Source organism: Schistocerca americana, chromosome 2, assembly GCF_021461395.2.
Source record: "Schistocerca americana isolate TAMUIC-IGC-003095 chromosome 2, iqSchAmer2.1, whole genome shotgun sequence".
NCBI lineage: Eukaryota > Metazoa > Arthropoda > Insecta > Orthoptera > Acrididae > Schistocerca > Schistocerca americana.
The window spans coordinates 709,115,444-709,134,921 of record NC_060120.1 but is presented as its reverse complement, the minus strand read 5'-3'; positions in this window follow the sequence as shown (position 1 = coordinate 709,134,921).

The following is a 19,478-nucleotide window of genomic DNA, read 5'->3' as shown; positions in this document are numbered from 1 at the left end:
CGCCATATTCTCCGGATCTCAACATAAGCGACTCCTTTTTATTGGGCTATATCAAAGACAATAGCCCCGAAACCACTGCTAAGCTGAAAACAGCCATTCAGGAGGCCATCGACAGCATCGATACTCCGACACTTCAGCAATGCAGAATTTAGCTATTCGTCTGCGCCACATCATCGCCAATGATTGCAGGCATATCGAACGTTTCATAACCAAAATTGGAATAGCCGGCCAATGTGGCCGAGCGGTTCTAGGCGCATCAGTCCGGGACCACGCTGCTGCTACGGTCGCAGGTTCGAATCCTGCCTCGGGCATGAATGTGTGTGATGTCCTTAGGTCAGTTAGGTTTAAGTAGTGCTAAGCCTAGGGGACTGATGACCTCAAATGTTAAGTCTCATAGTGCTCAGAGCCATTTCAACCTTTTTTTTTAATCGGAATATCTGTAGTGACGGTAACATGTTGAATAAAGTGTTTGCACGCTGTAGTTTGCAACTAATTTACATTTTTTATATTTAGTTCAATAACTGTCGTCCTGTAGAAAGAACCGCTACAGATCATTACTGAAGGTAACTGCAAGTAACATGCAATGGGATGAACGGAAGTGACACTTTTATTCGAAGGCGATTATTACACTCAGGTCACCACTATTTCTGATGGTCCCCTGGACATTACTAAAGGCAGGACTTTGTTCTTAATACGGCGTGTCACCACCACGGGCGACACTGTACGCTCTGCAACGTGCCTCTTGGTTGGTTCCCTTTGCCAAACTGAAACCCCCGGCTCCCGAATGGCAAGTACCAGACAGACTCCCAGAGTCGGTATGGCTTTCGGCGAGCAGGACTGTTCTCCACGAAACTGTGGCAGCAATGTGAAGAGTCGTGCTCCAACATCGACGACAGTTTTTATACAGAAGACGAAGTTCACCTGGACGAGCTCCTTGCAGTACCACTGTATGGAGCAGCTGAGGTCACAGAAGGTTCATGTAATATCTTGCAGCACTGTGTATCTTTATTAATCATTTTTTTCCTATCATAACATCAATCATTCATTTACAATCTTTTCAGTCGAAGAACAGCAGTAACACACTTTTCAGATTGTACCTTCCACAACCGTGAGGCTTTGTCTGGATCTTCCATTGCCTAAGACTTTCAGCCTGGACCTTCTAATGCTCAAGAAACATTGCATGGCTCACCGACATCCAAACGTAGACGAATAAAAGAAGTGCACATATGACATCAGTACAAGTATTTCCTCATACATTGATAAGTCACTATGAAACTTATCTGTCTTTTGTATCCATATCCCATCGCTAAATTCCAGTTGAAGAACCTACTCGAAGTGATGACCCATCCTGGGCTCAACATGCAAACATTTCATGACACATGTACATTACTACATACCGCTCTCATATTCATCTTTCTGTCCGGTGTCATGTACGTAATATATTTTGAATATAATTTGCTAATGTTTTCATCAAACATGCTTTCCCATCAATTCATTCAAAATAACCTCTTTTAAGAGAAACAAATTATAGCGCCTATGAGAAACAGAAAGATGGAAACGGGCATTTGGCTTTAGGGTGCAGTGGGAATTTTTAGTAATTTTAGCTTCGCTGCCTTCCCCTATATGAGAAAATGAATGTTACATACGAGGCGGAGTTGCTAGCGTCCCTTTTCGAATTTCTGGCGCCACCATCTCGATCTGTCGGGTGACGTCCCTCTGGTTTGAGGAAACTAGGATCTTTACTCGAGGTTGTTGATGGTGACGGGGCGTGTTGTGGCGTGCCGAGTGGTAGCGGAGCGAGCAGGACGGGGTCCGCCCGGCAGCTGAGGCGAGTACTTGCCCTTTGAATCCGTGACCGACTTCGAGAGCGCTCTTCGTGCGTAGCCTGGCTAGCCAGATCTGCAACGAGAAGTACCGATAAGAGAGTTGAGGTCAGTTTCACTGCGCTGGATTCTGTACCCCCTTTGGAACCAGCAAGCTTCAGCTTCGATTCCTGAAATTCAGTTAAGTTTTGGATTTTAATGTCTTAACCGTTATTTTCTTATTGATACCTACAGGTGTGTTGCGATCATTGCGATTTCTTAGCTTATCTATTTCACCACCAGTTGGTTCCTTGAATTGTGGCTGTTGTTTACTTTTCCTGAGTCGACACTGGCCGTGGTTGTTTGTCAACAGGATATCGTTAACTGTGTGAGCCGATAGGGTTTCCGGAGCCGGAGCGGTAACGTGTCTCTTCTCCGCTGTGGCCGCACCTCTCGTCACCTAGATGGTTGGGTTTTTGTCGACCCCCCAAGCCAAAGTCTTCAAAGACCAGATAAGTACCTTTCTCTCGTAATACGGCCGGATGCCGGTTTAGAGATAGCTTCAGGCACTTCAGACTTCATCGCTCTGTTAATTAACTGGCTTAGGGGGTGCCCGAGTCTCAAAATTGCAATTTTTGAGGCTAAGTAGTTGGGTTTGGCAGCCTTGCTTTCTTTCGGGCATTTCGCCGTCGTTGTAGAAGCGGTATCTTGCAGTGACGCGGGTATTCCGTTTGGCTAGTTATTGTTGCTTTCACGTAATTAACCTTTCTGTATTAATATTTCCTTAGCCGCTCTGTATTCAACAGAAAGGGCCTTGGAAGGCCGGTCCTCTCGTTATAACCTTTCTTGACCTCCCTATTTGGTGCAGTCTTGTATTCAAATGGTTCAAATGGCTCGGAGCACTATGGGACTCAACTGCTGAGGTCATTAGTCCCCTAGAACTTAGAACTAGTTAAACCTAACTAACCTAAGGACAACACAAACATCCATGCCCGAGGCAGGATTCGAACCTGCGACCGTAGGGGTCTTGCGGTTCCAGACTGCAGCGCCTTTAACCGCACGGCCACTTCGACCGGCGCAGTCTTGTATTCCTCGTATGTAAGTCTCCTGGTGCACCCCTTGCCTTGTGACGAGGCAGTTCAAACCCTGGGTTAGTTAACTGAAGTAGATATTCATGAAGCCTACTTGTTTTCTGTTTGATAGTCTTACTTAACTGAGACTGTTATTAAAGATGGCATCCTGTAGTTACTGGGTAATTTTACTTAACTGAACCTGTTATTATCGTAGTTCTCCCTGGTTCCTTTTAATTAAGTTAAGAGCTATTTCATAATCTGGGTTAGCTGAAACTTTTACTAATCAAGGCCTACCAGGTTTTATTGCCCTATTATTGAGATCTGATATGTTACTCAATCTGTGTTGTAATTAAGTGAAATTGTAGTTTCCAAAGGCCTAGGGGTATTTATGTCAATAAGGTAGCACCAGGAAATGACACATGATGGTACATGGACCCTAACTTTTTTTGCCTTACATCCCACAATCCTTAATTGTAGGTTTCAGTCTCTTGTAGGATATTTTATGTACTTTCACTTGGAGTAGAGGTTTTTGTTGATAACATTACATTTTTCGGATTGTAAGTGGTGGCAATGGACATTTTTAACGTTTTTACAGAAGGGTTAAAATTTGCTGCTCTTCAGCGTCTCCTCGTGCCGATACCATTCGTCAGAAAATGAAACCTGACTAGTGCATTTTGTAGCGAATTGTGTCTAATTTTGTATAGAGGGATCATCTTCCAAGAACGCATGGTTTTCAAGATATAGCCGAATTTCTCAGATTTTTTTCATCGTGAAAACTTAACAAATGAGTTACTTTCTCATTTAATAATAAAATATGGATTTTAGCTTAAAGATGTTGAGGGCTGTATGAGCATTGTGTTCATTACGTCGAATCGTATTTCGTATAAAACATAAACCACTAAAAGCGTTTTCAGAAATACGATAAAGTTTAAAATTCGAAGAGTAAATAGTGTTTCCAAAGAGCAAATACGTATCATACTACAATTCGCGTAATATTCTTCAAATGAACAAATATATTACACATTTTCTAAAGAAGCCTATGTTCTTCTCAGGCTTCAAGCTATCTGCATACAAAATGCCATCGAAATCGGTGCAGCTGTTTAGTAGTGAAAAAGTAACATCAGAGTTGTTTCTCATTTTTACAATTATCTACTGGCTAGTATTAAGTTACATAATTATCATCCTGGAAGGCAGGAGGATTAAAGATTATCGGTCGCGGCGATATAGAGGTCACTGAATACGAAGCATAACATTAGTTCATGGAAGGAATGAAATGTGGCATTATACAAAGAACTACACTGGCATTAGTCTTCGTCTCAAATGTTTTAAGAATAGCTGTAAAAACTAAAGCGAGGATGCTCTGTCACGGACATGACTCCTCCGCTCCTGAGTAAGAGGACAATGCATTAACCATCTCTACATAATTTTCCTCAAAGAGATAAAAAAAATGACTCCAAGAACTATGGGACTTAACATCTGAGGTCATCAGTCCCCTAGACTTATAACTACTTAAACCTAACTAACCTAAGGACGTCACACACATCCATGCCCGAGGCAGGATTCGAACCTGCGACCGTAGCAACATATCCGTTCCGGACTGATGCGCCTAGAGCCGCTCGGCCACAGCGGCCGTCCTCAAGGAGATACTAAATTACTGCAACTTATTCTAAAGATTTTGTACTCGTAGATTTTCTACTCCATTTCTGTCTGCATACATGACACCGTTTCACGATCTCAGATTTATTGACGATTACAGCTATAATTCAGTTGTGTAACTAGCGGGATTTTTTAATCTTCGTATTTTCAAGCAAAGATACTACAGCTTAAAAAACAAGATCATCAGTCACAATAGTATAGCAACGTGAAGGACGGTGTCTTTTACAATGTCTTGCTTGTTGGGAACAATCTATTAACCCGCTTTTCTCAGGCTATTTGATACTCTGTTTCTAAGAGCGTCAAACCAACCAATCAGGAGCCTTTTCAGTCTCTCTATTACAGGTAGTTACATCTCAGATATCAGTGTCCATACTTAAACTAAACGGAATACACATGAATGGCGTTGCTTTGTCCTTACTTAATCGGCGGTAGATTTTTTTCGCAAAATGTTACTACATCCAAGTAATAAACATATTCATCTTTTATTTGGCGCTACAGTCTGGAACCGCGAGACCGCTACGGTCGCAGGTTCGAATCCTGCCTCGGGCATGGATGTGTGTGATGTCCTTAGGTTAGTTAGGTTTAAGTAGTTTTAAGTTCTATGGGACTGATGACCTCAGATGTTAAGTCCCATAGTGCTCAGAGCCATTTGAACCATTCGAACTTTTATTTGGCCTTTTTCTTCCGCAAGGCGTGCCGCATTTTTGATACAAAGTAGCAATCAGTACAAAAACAGAATACGTTTCATAATTAGAAACATTCCATTTGTAACGTTCGCTCTTCAGTTGCTTTTTACCGCAGTTAATAGGCCCAGCATGAATTTGCGACGGGAATGAGCAGTTAACAGATTGCTGTGTCTCCTCGCTGTTACTGGGTATATATTTATGGAGAGAATGTGCTTTTGTGGACTACAATTTGTTATCAAGCTTAAACATTATTCACACTCTGGATCTTCCTCTAGGGCTGCATGAGAATGTCTCAAATCGTGTTTAAGGTGATTATTCAGCGATGAGGGTTTTAATATTTACTTGTATTACTTTGCTCGAACAGAGTATCGTTTCTCTTTCTGTACTTTAGATGGAATCATATGTTTTCTCTGTTTCCGACAAGAATCCTCTCGTAACGTCCATCTGTGACGCCTGTCCCTTCGGGCAAGATTTTAATTATACTAGCTGACAGTTTGAAAGCCTCCCTTCCCGAACCTAGATGCGTCCAAGTTCATAAATTGATCCAGAGAGGGACCTAAATTAAATCCCCTGACAATATACTATATTCAGTAGCTGTTAAATCCTGACAAGCCTCCTTATACCTGACTGAGTGGGTTAAGAGTCAGAAATCGCGTGTACAGACGACTGCTCAAAGTTCAGTTGCCACGGAACTTACATATCAACCAAACAATAACAGGTCAATTACTTTTCGTAAAATTCGTGTACTTGAATAACCAGCCTCACGCTTATTATTAACACCTTAATTATCACACAATAATCAAACACCTTAATTATCACACAATAATCAAACTGCACTAAAAAGTATGCCTACAAGGAGAACTAAAGGAATTCTTTTGTAACAGAGATATATATACTCTTGACATACACAGGGTAAGTCAACAGGAAACTTGGATGCTTTGAGGGGTGAATCTAAACAAAAATCCTCAGGAGAACATATATATTATTCCGAATTGCTTCCGAGATGGAACATCTTTGATATCTATTAATTTTTTTCATAATGTTGGGCCACAGCCATAATATATTTCTTTAAAGTTAGTGCCGCCATTAGACTGTTTTTTATTTGCAGTGTTACATTTACACGATCATTATTTCGGCTTCAAAGTGCCATTATCAAGTGTTTTAATGTTATACAGTGCCTAAGATGGCATACTGTCGTATTTAAAATACACTATTAGACACATCGTTTAAGGGTCAATATTTCTAGTAAAAGCCTACTGCTTTGTTTTATCACTGAGTATACTATCTTGACTCTGCAAATAAAAAATAGTCTAATGGCGGTACTGACTTTAAAGAAATCTTCGATATCGCTTTTGTACGTTTTTCTTGAGTAACACTGAAACCACACGCTGCAGCGAAAGCGTGTCGTAGCACAAAATCAAAATATATTTAATTTCCTGCATACAAAGTATTATTCATTTTTCCTCTAAAAGTAACAGTTTGCACGAAGAGATCGCAAGAGTACTGAAAGTCTCGAGCGACGCGAATGCGCTGTGGCTCAGGTATTTTTTGTAGGGCAGTTCCAGACTTGATAGAACCTAAGTGTCGTGAATGAAACTGTTGGTGTCAACTTCCTCTATATTACTGTGGGAAGTTGAAAACAATGACAATTTTTGAATGAGACAGAAAATATATAACAGTGCACAGCAAATGCGCACTATGTTGGAAACCATTCTGGATAGGGCATATGTTCACAAGTAGTTTTTTGTCCAAAATCACTAATATTATCACTCTTCAAAGTATGTTCCTTTCCTTCTGAGTCAACCTGTATATTCTCCACTTATGCCTGGGGCATATGTACAGGGTCTCGATATCACTGAAATAAGAACTGAACAGATATCATTAACAAACGGCATTCATTTTCTTCAGTGAGGACAACCGGGCGGTCCTTGGCTGCAGTTGTATTGTAGCGCCGTTGTCGTAGCGCACGCAGTTAGGTAGATGGACAGATGTAAGACCGCCCGCTGCATCTAGGATAGCGTGGTTCGTACGAGTGAAAAACTGCCGCGACCGATATTGGCATACATAAAATACGTGAAGACCGTTTGCCCTTTTAAGAGTAATGTTTATTAAAATTCTGCTATTCTGGCCACGTAATTAGGTATTAAAACAACTTTTGACGGGTGCAATATGCGATCCGTTACACAGCTTAGGAATGTGAATATTCTACAAAGTACTTGGGTGATAACAGTCACCATCGGAGAACGTAGTAAACGTCATAAAGTAATCTGACACATAATGTTGGACTTTGTTGTTTATCTCGTTTGGAGGTAGAGAATTAAACGTAGCAATTTAAAGTTATTTAATTAAAACTGGACATAATTTAGCTGGTTTCGTTCACAGCATTTGCGGCAATACTAATTAAAACAGCGACAAGTGTGTAAGACCAGCACTGTTCTAGAAGTTCGTATTGTTGAATAGACTGTCCTCAACAAAAGAATATATATGTAAATGAGAGAGTGTTGGGAACAAAAGATTTAATTACGCACACGTTAAGTAATAGCAATTTTGTTCGAATTGAGATGTAGAAGGAATCATCGTAATAATTCTGAAAAACACCTGTCTGCATAGTGTGTTACTGTAATGACAAACTTGTACCTCCCCCGAACAGAAATTTTTGCCATTCCAACATTTAACAAGACTCAGACTACAAAGAGTTTTATAGTAATAATAACCAACAAAATATCTAAAAATTATGTAATAATAATAACAACTTGTCTACATAGTGCTTAGTAAATCACTTCAGTATAATCTCCCAGAAAAATCAGCTCTGAGAAATACATAATTGAGAAACAATCGACAGAAAATTAGAGAACAACATGTTACACGATCTATTTAATAACTAAAATATCATCAAACTCTCACAAATTTGACAACCTCATAATTTACAAAGTATAAAACCGAAGCGTTCAGCCGTCAAAACGAGTAATTCCCTTTACATTACGACAGTCAACACAAGCGCACAAACTAAAATTGTACTAGTGTGTCAGTGGGAGCAACGCTGTTTATTTCTTCCTACTCTCGGGGAAAGTCACGCTTTTCTGTTTCCTTGGTTAAAGGTATCTCTTTTTTCTGTCTCGCCTTAATCAACATACTGTGATTTGCAAATTCAGCTTGTGGCCTCACTAACCGAGGGAGACTCGTTGTGGCCAGTATGTGACGTCTTATTGCCTGCCTGCAATGTTTGCTTTTGACGCTCTGCCCACCAAGTCAACCTGAGGGGGCAGCCCACCTCCCAGACAAGCAACATAAAATGTATCCTATGACAAACACTACTTGTAATTTTTCTAAGACTCCGGGGGGGGGGGGGGGGGCAGGTCCCTGGCGTCAGATCCGTGGTTATCCTGACGCTAGTTGCACGAACACAGGCGTGGAGGATGCCAGTGAATTTCTCAAAGACTTCGTCCACGTCTCCCTCCGTCTGGAGTGGCGGAATTTCCCACCAGGTAGGTATGTCTGTCCCAGTTTGTGATCACGTTTGTGTTTGCCATCCTCCCGGCATCTTCGAGACTGGTGAGATCTAGCACGACATGACTGTGGTCGGAGTCCAGCTCGTGGTGCACTGTGGCCTCCACATCGAGATCAAGTATTTAGCGACAAAAATATCCATCAGAATTTCTGTCCGCGTTGTCAGGAATATGCGTGGGCTCATCTGGGACGATGACACTAAGGGTGGCACGCCCCTCGATGAACCCCCGCAGAGACCTGCCAATTGCGTTCTCGGAACAGAAGCCCTAGACTCTATGTTTCGAATTTAGTTCCCCTCCAATCTAAGATTGCAAATGCAGTGCCTGAAGGTCCCGTGCAGTGATACGTGAAGAATAATTTGCCAAAGGTTTAGGCCAATTTTGATTTCTACACTGGCATCCTCAGTAGTTTTGGGTTGGCAAGCACGAACAGAAGCTATAGAAACTCTCGCCACGTGCGGGCGGGTCTTATCTTGCTGAAGTATAAGTCCAGGATGGCTTGCCATGAAGAGCAACAAAACGGTCGTAGAATTTCGTCGACGTACTGGTGTGCTTTTTCAGTGCCGCAGATAACAACCAAAGGGATCCTGCTGCGAAAAGAAATGGCATCCAGACCATCTCTTCTGGTTGCCACGCTGAACGGTGATCGAAATTCAGAATTGTTGTCTGGGACATCTGCATACACGTCTTTATGGGTCATCGGGGCCCAATTAGAAGCAGGACTCATCACGGAAGACAATTCTACTCCATCCAATGAGATTTCAGGACAAAGGAGCGTCTGGATTCGGCCCGGACAGCAGTGGGATACCAACCAGACCGTCACCCACCATGTGGTAATGGTCTGGTGTGTCAATTGTTTTCATAGCAGGACCCCTATGGCAGTCATTCGCGACACACTTAACGGAGGCGGTACATCCATAATTTTCTACGCCCTGTTTTGTTGCCCTTCATGGCAAGTCATTATGGGCTTGTCCGCCCCCGATAGCTGAGTGGTCAGCGCGACAGAATGTCAATCCTAAGGGCCCGGGATCGACTCCCGGCTGGGTCGGAGATTTTCCCCGCTCAGGGACTGGGTGTTGTGTTGTCCTAATCATCCTCATTTCATCCCCATCGACGCGCAAGTCGCCGAAGTGGCGTCAAATCGAAAGACTTTCACACGGCGAACGGTCTACCCGACGGGAGGCCCTAGTCACAAGACATTTTGTTTATTATGGGCTTACATTTCAGCAAGATAATGTCCGCTCACACACTGCAAGAGTTTCTACTGTTTTTCGTGCTTGTCAAACCTTACCTTTGCCAGCAAGATCACTGAATCTCTTCCCAATTGAGAACTTTTGGAGTTTCACGGACATGAGCTCCAACCAGCTCGGAATGTTAATGTTCTGACACGCCAAATGGACAGAATTTGGCCATATACCTAAGGAGGACATCCAACAACTCTATCAATGCCAAGCCCTATAACCGCTTACATAAGTGCCTGTGGCGGACCAACGCGTTACTGACTTTATCAATTAGTCAATCTTTCTCTTAAATAAAGCACCCACTTTTCTGAAATTGTAAACATAAGTTTGTCTCTCCATGTACATCACATCTACGGATTTCCATGCCATTAAAAAATTTCCTTCGTGTTTTTTTTTCGTCTTATAGTGTTTTGTACTACCTCATCCCACTGAGATTTTTTAATGGACAGCTCATGTCATTTAAGTCTACAATCACCTCTCAGAACCCCACTCCCTTGTATCATATTCCCAAAGGATAACGACGAAGCAGGTGAACCGGCAGCCTGGATTTGGTCTCACGGCGGTGTCCCACATTCGACCCCCGCAAGGGCTGGAGGTGCAGGTGTCGATTACTAACATTGCCAAATCCGAAAATTTACATACCGATCCCGTGAAGATACGGACAAACTCCAGGAAAAAGTAGAAAAAACGGATTCTTTCTATTTTTGTAATTCATGGATTAATTCAATCTTAAAATCTATAGTATAATTTTATACAATTAAATAATAACACTTAAATGTTTCATTGTATGTTGACAATTGGAAATCTGTTGAAAAATACCACTTTACAGATTAGTTGTTAAATAATTTTCCAGTCAATAACGTATACGGAATAATTTTCTGGGGTAGCTCATCACTTAGAAAGAAAGTATTGATTCCTCGGAAGTGGAATTCACCAGAGGACCATGTAGACACCTCTTCAAGGAGCTAGAAATTTTAACTATGCCGTCACAGTATATATTTCCGCTAATGAAATTCGTCATAAATAATCCGTCATAATTTGAGAAGAACGATGGTGTACACACCTACGACACCAGAGGGAAAAATCACCTTTATTGCCCATTGTTAAAGCTGACAGTCAGTCACAGTGGACGTCAATACGTAGCAATAAAAGTTCTTGATAATTTTCCTACCAACATAGTGTCTGACAGACAGCGAAGCAAGTTTTAAATATAATTTAATATCATTTCTTCTGGACAACTGCTTCTATTCCACTGATGAATCTCTGCTTCGAAGCTGGTAGCCAATGTGCACAAAAGAACTCGTTGTAAGTGAAGTTGCATGAGCACGAATAAGATGATAATGTGTTCAACAATGTTAACACAGCATGCGTGTGTATTCTGTAAACTGACTAGTTCTACACCATTTCTATGCAAGAATTGTTCAAATTATCTGTGTGACATGGAACTAACAAACTAACCCATGGTATAGTCCATTCTACAAGCTCAGTGTATTGCTATATTAATGGTAAATACAGTTAGTTGGCGTTTCACGCTTGACGCCTGCTCGAGCGCCAAATAACGATGCAGGACGAGCAGCGTTCCGTTTGCAGGTGAGAGACAGGGTCGTGTTGGCCGCAACGCCACTGACTGGCAAACCAGTTAGTTTGGCTGGACACGTAACGTCGGCCTCGCAGCCCTTCACTTGCAGCCGACCAGACGTACACGTGGCGCGATATCGGCCTTGAAGCACGGGTCTCGTTTTCAGTGAGTTTACTGTCTACTTTACACTGAGGTGACAAAAGTCACGGGACACCTTCCAATGTTATGTCGGACCTCCTTTCGCCCGACACAGTGCAGCAACTCAACGTGGCATGGACTCAACAAGTCGTTAGAAGTCCCATACAGAAATATTGAGCTATGCCATCTTCATAGCCGTTCATAATTGTGAAAGTGTTGCCGATGCAGGATTTTGTGCACGAAATGACCTCTCGTTTATGTCCCATATATATTCGATAGGATTCATGTCAGGCGATCTGTGTGGACAAATCATTCGCTCAAATTGTCCAGTATGTTTTTGAAACCTGTCTCAAATAAATGTGACCTCCCATCATTGTTATGGAACATGAAGTCAATGAATGGCTACAGTTGGTTTTCAAGTAACCGAACACAGCCATTCGCTCTCAATGATCGGTTAAGTTTTACCAGAAGAACGACAGAAGACCCACGCCATTATGGATCCACCACCAGCTTGCACAATGCCTTGTTGATAACTGGGGATTGTGGCTTCGTGTGGTCTGTCCACATTCGAACACTACCAACAGCTCTTACCAAACGAAATCGGGACTCATCTGACCAGACCACGGTTTTGCAATCGTCTAGGATCCAACCGATATGGTCAGGACCCCAGGAGAGGCGCTGCAGGCGATGTCATGCTGCTAGCAAATCACTCGCGTCGATCGTTTGTTGCCACAGCCCATTAATGTCACATATCACAGCACTGTTCTAACGGATACGTTCGTCGTACGTCCCACACTATTTTCTGCGGTTATTTCATAGTGTTTCTTGTCTGTTAGCGCTAATAACTCTACGCATACGCCGCTGCTCTCGATCGTTAAGTGAAGGTCATTGGCCACTCTGTTTTCAGTGATGAGAAGTAATGCCTGCCTCACCTCGGCACACTCTTGACACCGTGGATCGTGGAACACTGAATTCCCTGACGATTTCCGTACTGGAATGTCCCATGTGTCTAGCTCCAACTAAGAGTTCGTGTTCACAGCCTTTTAATTTCAGTCATGCGGCGCCATCACGTCGGAAACCTTTTCATATGAATCACCTGAGTCAAATGAGAACTCCATCAACGCACTGGCACTTTTTACCTTGTGTACACGATATTGTCGCCATCTGTATATGTCAATATCGTTATCCCACGACTTTTGTCATCCCACTGACTATTTTCATCTCTAGTCTGATAACGATCACAGTTGCTTTCCTTATTTATCTATAATCACAAAAGCATCGATCACTCACTGTTGCATACAGTACAGTTGCTGCGGCATAATCTGTAACTGTTTCGCAATTGCATTCGGTATGATACAGTCGATTCAGTCACTTCCTCACCAAGTTCGTTATCAAATCCCTCCTGTACACTTTTTTTAGCACTCCGTCTTCAAGCCACAAGTGGCCTACAGGACCATCCGACCGCCGTGTCATCCTCAGTGGATGTGGTTAGGAGGGGCGCGGGGTCAGCACACCGCTGTCCCTGTCGTTATGATGGTATTCTTGACCAAAGCCGCTATTATTCGGCCGAGTAGCTCCTCAATTGGAATCACGAGGGTGAGTGCACCCCGAACAACGGCAACAGTGCATGGCGGCCCGGATGGTCACCCATCCAAGTGCCGACCACGCCCGACAGCGCTTAACTTCGGTGATCTCACGGAACCGGTGTATCCACTGGGGCAAGGCCATTGCCCAAATCCCTCCTATACTCTTGTCCAAATCGAGGTTTCTGTGCCCTGTCTTTAACAGCTTTGGTTCTACGAAATGATAAGTTCCATCCCTTTCAGGCATCTAATATTTTTGTACGATCAAGACATCTTAACTTAAATAAATGATAGACAATAACTTTGACAAATCAGCAGTAAGAAGAAGACCACTGCAGCATTTGTCTTTTAGGTTTGGAGAAAAGTTTTAAACAACGCAGGTACAAATATTATCCTGATCACACATTTTGTCGATTAAGGACGAAAATGTTCCGAATAACGTCTACAATCTTATAGAGTAATTTATTCATTTTTAATAACTCTTACATGAACGAGGTTGATAATGTCAGTAGTACGAATATGAAAAGTAGAAATATTGCGAGAGTTAATGTCGTGACAGGAAGTCGAGCAAGACCTCCTAAGCTGACAAACTGTACATTGATTCTAATATGTCTGTGACATAATTACCATCGTAACTGTCATTTCACTAATGACAACAATATCGTTCCAAGGTTCGTTGCAGGTTTAAATACTGCGCTTTACGCAAGGAATAAAAATATCAGAGAGACAAATTACCTTTATCGATTGAAATGAGAAAATGACCCAGCTAAGTTTTGGAAACTTGGTGGGAATTATTAGAGAACATTTTTTTCACTTACGGACAAGCTGAGATACACAACTCGTAAGCGATAGGTTGTAGATCAAAAATAATCAAAACACGGATATAAATCCAAAAAGTGTAACTTTTTGATAATGTTTTGGGTGTTCGAGAGCCACTTTGAGGACAGGGGAGTATCTACACCTTGTGCCCTGTCCGACGGAAAATTAGTTGTATTTTCCGATCTCTGTCTTGACCACATAATCCAATCGAATACGCCCCTACTTACTGAGTTTCTAAACGGTTAATTGAAACTGAGGAGGTGAGCAAGGGCTACTACACACAAAGAGAGAGACTGGCATTAAAATATTCGTTTATTAGATGAACTTTCACGTTGCCAAGAGTAGCCTTCAAGAAACTATGGCTCCAGAGAATAACTCACTGAAGAAAACCACAAGCAAAGCACTGACTGTTAATAGGAGACAGGTTTTGGTAGCCAATTACGAAACAAGTAACATTAACAGCGTGGCAGCAAACCTCATTCCTCTAGAAGCCAAATTAATCCCTACACTGCAGGTACCGTTACGGGAAAGCCTCCGACATAAACCACTGTGTAGCTGGCTTGCAACATCCGGCAGGCTGCTACAACGCTTTCTGCCAGAAACAGTTGCCTGCGTCGCGCTAAAATAGTGGCGCTGTGTCATGGGCGACATCGTACGTCTTTGTCAACGGTACTGAACAGAAAAACTGTAACAAAACTCTAAGTGGCAAGTGCGTGGAGCCGAATACGATAACCGTTGGCGTCTTCCGAACGTGCAGTCAAACTGCAATTTCTGATCTCCAAACAATGAAAATGAGGTGAGATGGCAATGTCCTAGACTTTTATGAGCTCAGAATGAACAGTCCTCAGTAAGTCTCCGACACCAAAAAGTAGGTCTCCGGCCAAATGCTGAGAGGGGCGACTGCCACGTTCTACCTAGTGGGGGGCAGTAAGCAGATGTCCTCGTTCCTACCTAGGCGCCAACCAACTCAAGGAAGAACGTTTTCTGTATGAGAATGTATAATTCAAGACAGTCGTTCAAATTATCAGCATTCCATAATTTTGAGGAAATTTGTAAGTTCTATCATGATGGTGGCATCATAGATATTCTGATATACTAGTCTTCAGTACGCAAGGAATTTGCCTGTGTCTCTTTATTCTCTACTTTTCTTCGTTAGGCAGATTTGCATGTGAAATTAAGCAGACATCAAAATAAAATTATACTGGTTCATTGCTTGAGTGGCTTGTCTCATCTTTAATCAAAATTGTGTAAGGGCCTGTGTTGAGACCCCTACTGTGTCGGGATGACGGAGAGTGGGGTGCAGTGGAGCAGGTCGATCAGCATGCTGGGCGACAACTATACAATAATGGTGGAACAAGAATTTATTACATTGTGGTTTGTATTGTATTGTATTAAATCGGGGACCTAGAAACGACGGAGAGGCATCGTCCCGCCGTAGGTCTCAGTGGATCACAACACCACGACAAGTCACAGCAGTCCACCCACTCCACTGGCGCCCCACACCGAACCCAGGATTATTGTGCGGTTCGGCCCCCAGTGGACCCCCTCCCCCACCCCACCCCCCAGGAACGTCTCATACCAGAAGAGTGTAACCCAAAATCTTTGCGTGGTAGAGTAAGTATGGTGTTCGCGTATGTAGAAATGGATGTTTGCGCAGCAATCGCCAACATAGTGTAGCTGAGGTGAATAAGGAAATCCATGCTGCATTCGCTAAGGTAGATGGAAAACCACCTTAAAAACCATCCACAGGCTGGCCGGCACACAGGACTTCGACACTAATCTGCCGGGCAGATTCGTGCTGGGGACGGGCACACCTTACAGCTTGGGAAGCAGCGTGTTAGACCGTGCGGCCAGCCGGGCGGGCTCATTATGGTTTCTTCTGTGTCAGCGCCTAGGCTGGCGGCAGTGCAGCGCACACCCTCTGGACTTGTTGTCGCTGTCACAGCCTTCTCTAGAGGACGTCGACTTGCATCATTCGACTCATGTGTGCATGGTGCGGGGCCTGTGGCATTCTGCATTGGTGAACGGCATAGCCCATACAACAGGCGTTTTTACCGGAGCACTCTCGTAGACACCAAAGGCATGTGCTCGGGCAATCTCTCAGATGTTCTGAACGATGTGGAAATAAGCAACAACATAGCCCTTCCACCACGGCAGGCCGGGGATATGGAAGACAGCTTACAGATACTAGTCAAGGACAGCAGCGGTTAGCGCCCCTCCCAAATACAGTGGAAGATGGACAAGCCCCAAACTCCTTAGTTCCGATCAGCAGCTGGAGATAAAGGTCTCCAAGTATTCTTATCACTGGTTGCGACGTCAGCAGCTCGCAGCAACCGAGTACGGCAGACCAGACAGGTAGCATTTTGTATGTCCATCCTCATATCATGAGGTCTCTGGGAGGATGGCTTTACTTAAAAACACCTACAGCCGTCCTAATAATTTTATTTTATTTTGTCTCTACCAGTTTCAACGCTTCAGTGCGTCATCTTCAGGCTGTTTTTGATGCGATACAGGTTGATACGATACCCATGCATACAACATATGTTGCCAGCATTACTGGATACGCAGATAATCTGAAAACTTACGTGTCAGCACTCCAACCATCAACTGCCAACTCAAGCTGGGAGATGTTTCTGTAGCCATTACGCCCCATAAGAGCTTAAATATGGTCCAGGGAATCACATTTCACAGGGACCTTCTTTTGCAGTCTGACGATGAGCTGCAATCCAGTTTATAGAGTGGCCAGGTTACATTTCGTTCAATGTGTCTATTGGGGTCCGAGGGATAATCAGGTTGCCACCATTGCATTCATCTTGGCTTTTGTGGGTGATACATTACCCGAGAAGGTCGAGGTGATGGTCTACTGCTGGGATATAAAGCCCTATATCCCTCCCCCAATGCGGTGCTTTAAATGGTGGAAGTTCAGATATATGTCATCCTGCTGTACTTCCAGCATCACATGTCGAGATTGCGGACACTTATCACATCCCAATAATCCATGTGCCCCGCCTTCCATCAGTGTCAACTGCGGAGAGCACCCCTCACCTTGCTCACCTGACTGCAGGTTCTCCAGAAAGATAGGAAAATCATGGAGTACAAGATCCTGGATCGACTGATCGACACTGAGGCTAAGAGGAAATTTGAATGCCTACATCCTGCATGTATGACATCGTCCTTCGTCGCCACTACAACAGTTCTAGCCCCACCAGCTTCGCCAACCCCAGTCACCTCTCAGAGCTGGAATACTACTCCTGCACCTTGATGGTGGGTAGCACTTCCCTCCCTGTTGCTCCTGCACCAACTACTTCACGAGCAACAACACCTCCCCCCCCCCCCCAACCATTGGCGATATCAGTCCCCACTTCTGCGCCAGAGAAGCGTAAGTCTTCTTCCGTTTCTTTCGCTAGGAAACGGTCCCTTGAGTCACTCCCTTCCCAAGTTTCAGCTAGTGGGAATGATGACATCCACCAGTGGCTGAAGAGCTCAAAAGCAGCTGGTCGTAGGGCTTCTCGCTCATCCTCAGTCCTGGAGACTGAATCAGTGAAGTCCTCTCAGCCATGGAATCCTAAGCAGCAGCGAGTGAAATACAAAAATAAGATCCCCATGACCAAGAAATATGCAGTGCCACCCACACCACCGCTACCAACAAGCTTTGCGTCTGCGAATGAGGTTGAGATTCTGGCATCCACTGATGACCTAGATCTCGCCAGACCCTTGGACACAATCGATATAGACTGATCAAGCCTTAAGTCGGTAGCAGAAGTTGACCCTGAGGAGTAAACTACCTCATTGAATGCTCCATGCCTTCCCAGTCCCACGATAATGTCATCCTCCAGTGGAATTGCGGCGGTTTCTTCTACCACCTGGCTGAGCTATGGCAACTGTTAAGGTTTACACCTGCTTTCTGCATTTCCCTCCACGACACCTGATTCCTGGCAATGTGGACCCCTGCCCTCCGTGGATATAAGGGATATTACAGGAACCATAGCGACTATAATCGAGTGTCATGGAGTTTGCGTTTACGTCCGTAACTCGGACTGTAGTGAAGCTGTGTCCCTTCAAACCCCTCTTGAAGCTGTGGCTGTCAGAATAAGGACGACGCAGGAAATAACAGTCTGCAATGTGTATCATCCTCCAGTTGGTGGAGGACCCCTGAATGTATTTATTATCTGCACTGATTGATCAACTTCCGAAACCTTCCCCACTTTTGGTATATTTAAACGCCCATGATCCCTTGTGGGGTGGCGCCATGCTTCCTGCCCGAGGCAAAGATGTCGATACTTTTCTGTCTCACTACGACCTCTGCCTCTTAAATACTGCGGCCGTCACTCATTACAGCGTGGCTCATGGTAGTTACTTGACCATTGATTTATCAATTTGCAACCCAGGACTTCTCCGATCTATCCACTGAAAGGCACATCACGATCTGGTGGTAGTGACCACTTCCCCATCATAGCCCAGATGGGCTTGAAACAAGGCAGACTGGGAGACTTTCACCACTGCTGTCACCGTTGAATCTCCCCCACGCGGAGACATCGATGTGATGGTTGAGCAGGTGACTACAACAATCCTTTCTGTGGCATAAAACGCTATCCCTCACACTTAAGGGTGACCCCAGCGAAAGGCAGTCCGTTGGTGGTCGCTGGAAGTTGCTGAAGCGATTAAGAAGCGTCAGCGAGCTCTACAGCGGTATAAGCGGCACCTTCCCTGGAGCACCTCATACGCTTTAAACGGCTCCATGTCCGCATTCATAAACTTGTCAAACAGCGGAAGCCGGAATGTTAGGAGAGATATGTCTCAACCATTGGGTGCCATACGTCACCTTCCAAAGTCTCGGATAGGATCAAACGTGTTTTCGGGTGCCAGATCCCAAAAGGTGTTTCCGGTGTTAACATAAATGGTGTGTTATCTACAGATGCAATCGCAATTGCCTAGCACTTTGCTGAGCACTATGCTCGAGCCTCAGAGTCGGAGAATTACCACAATCCTTTCGTACTCTCAAACGGCGGCTGGAAGGGAAAGTCTTCTCGTTCACTACACGCCACAGTGAATCGTATAACGCCCCATTTACAGAGCGGGAGCTCCTCAGTGCCCTTGCACATTGCCCCGTCACTGCTCCTGGGCCAGATCGGATCCACGGTCAGATGATTAAACACCTCTCATCTGACTACAAACGACACCTCCTCGTCATCTTCAACCGGATCTAGTGCGATGGCGTCTTTCCATCGCAATGATGGGAGAGCACCATCATTCTGGTGCTTAAACCCGGAAAAGACGCGCTTGATGTGGATAGCTATGGGCCCATCAACCTCACCAACGTTCTTCGAAAGCTGCTGGAACATATGGTGTATCGGCCCTCGAGTCACATAGCCTATTGGCTCCATGTCATGGCAGC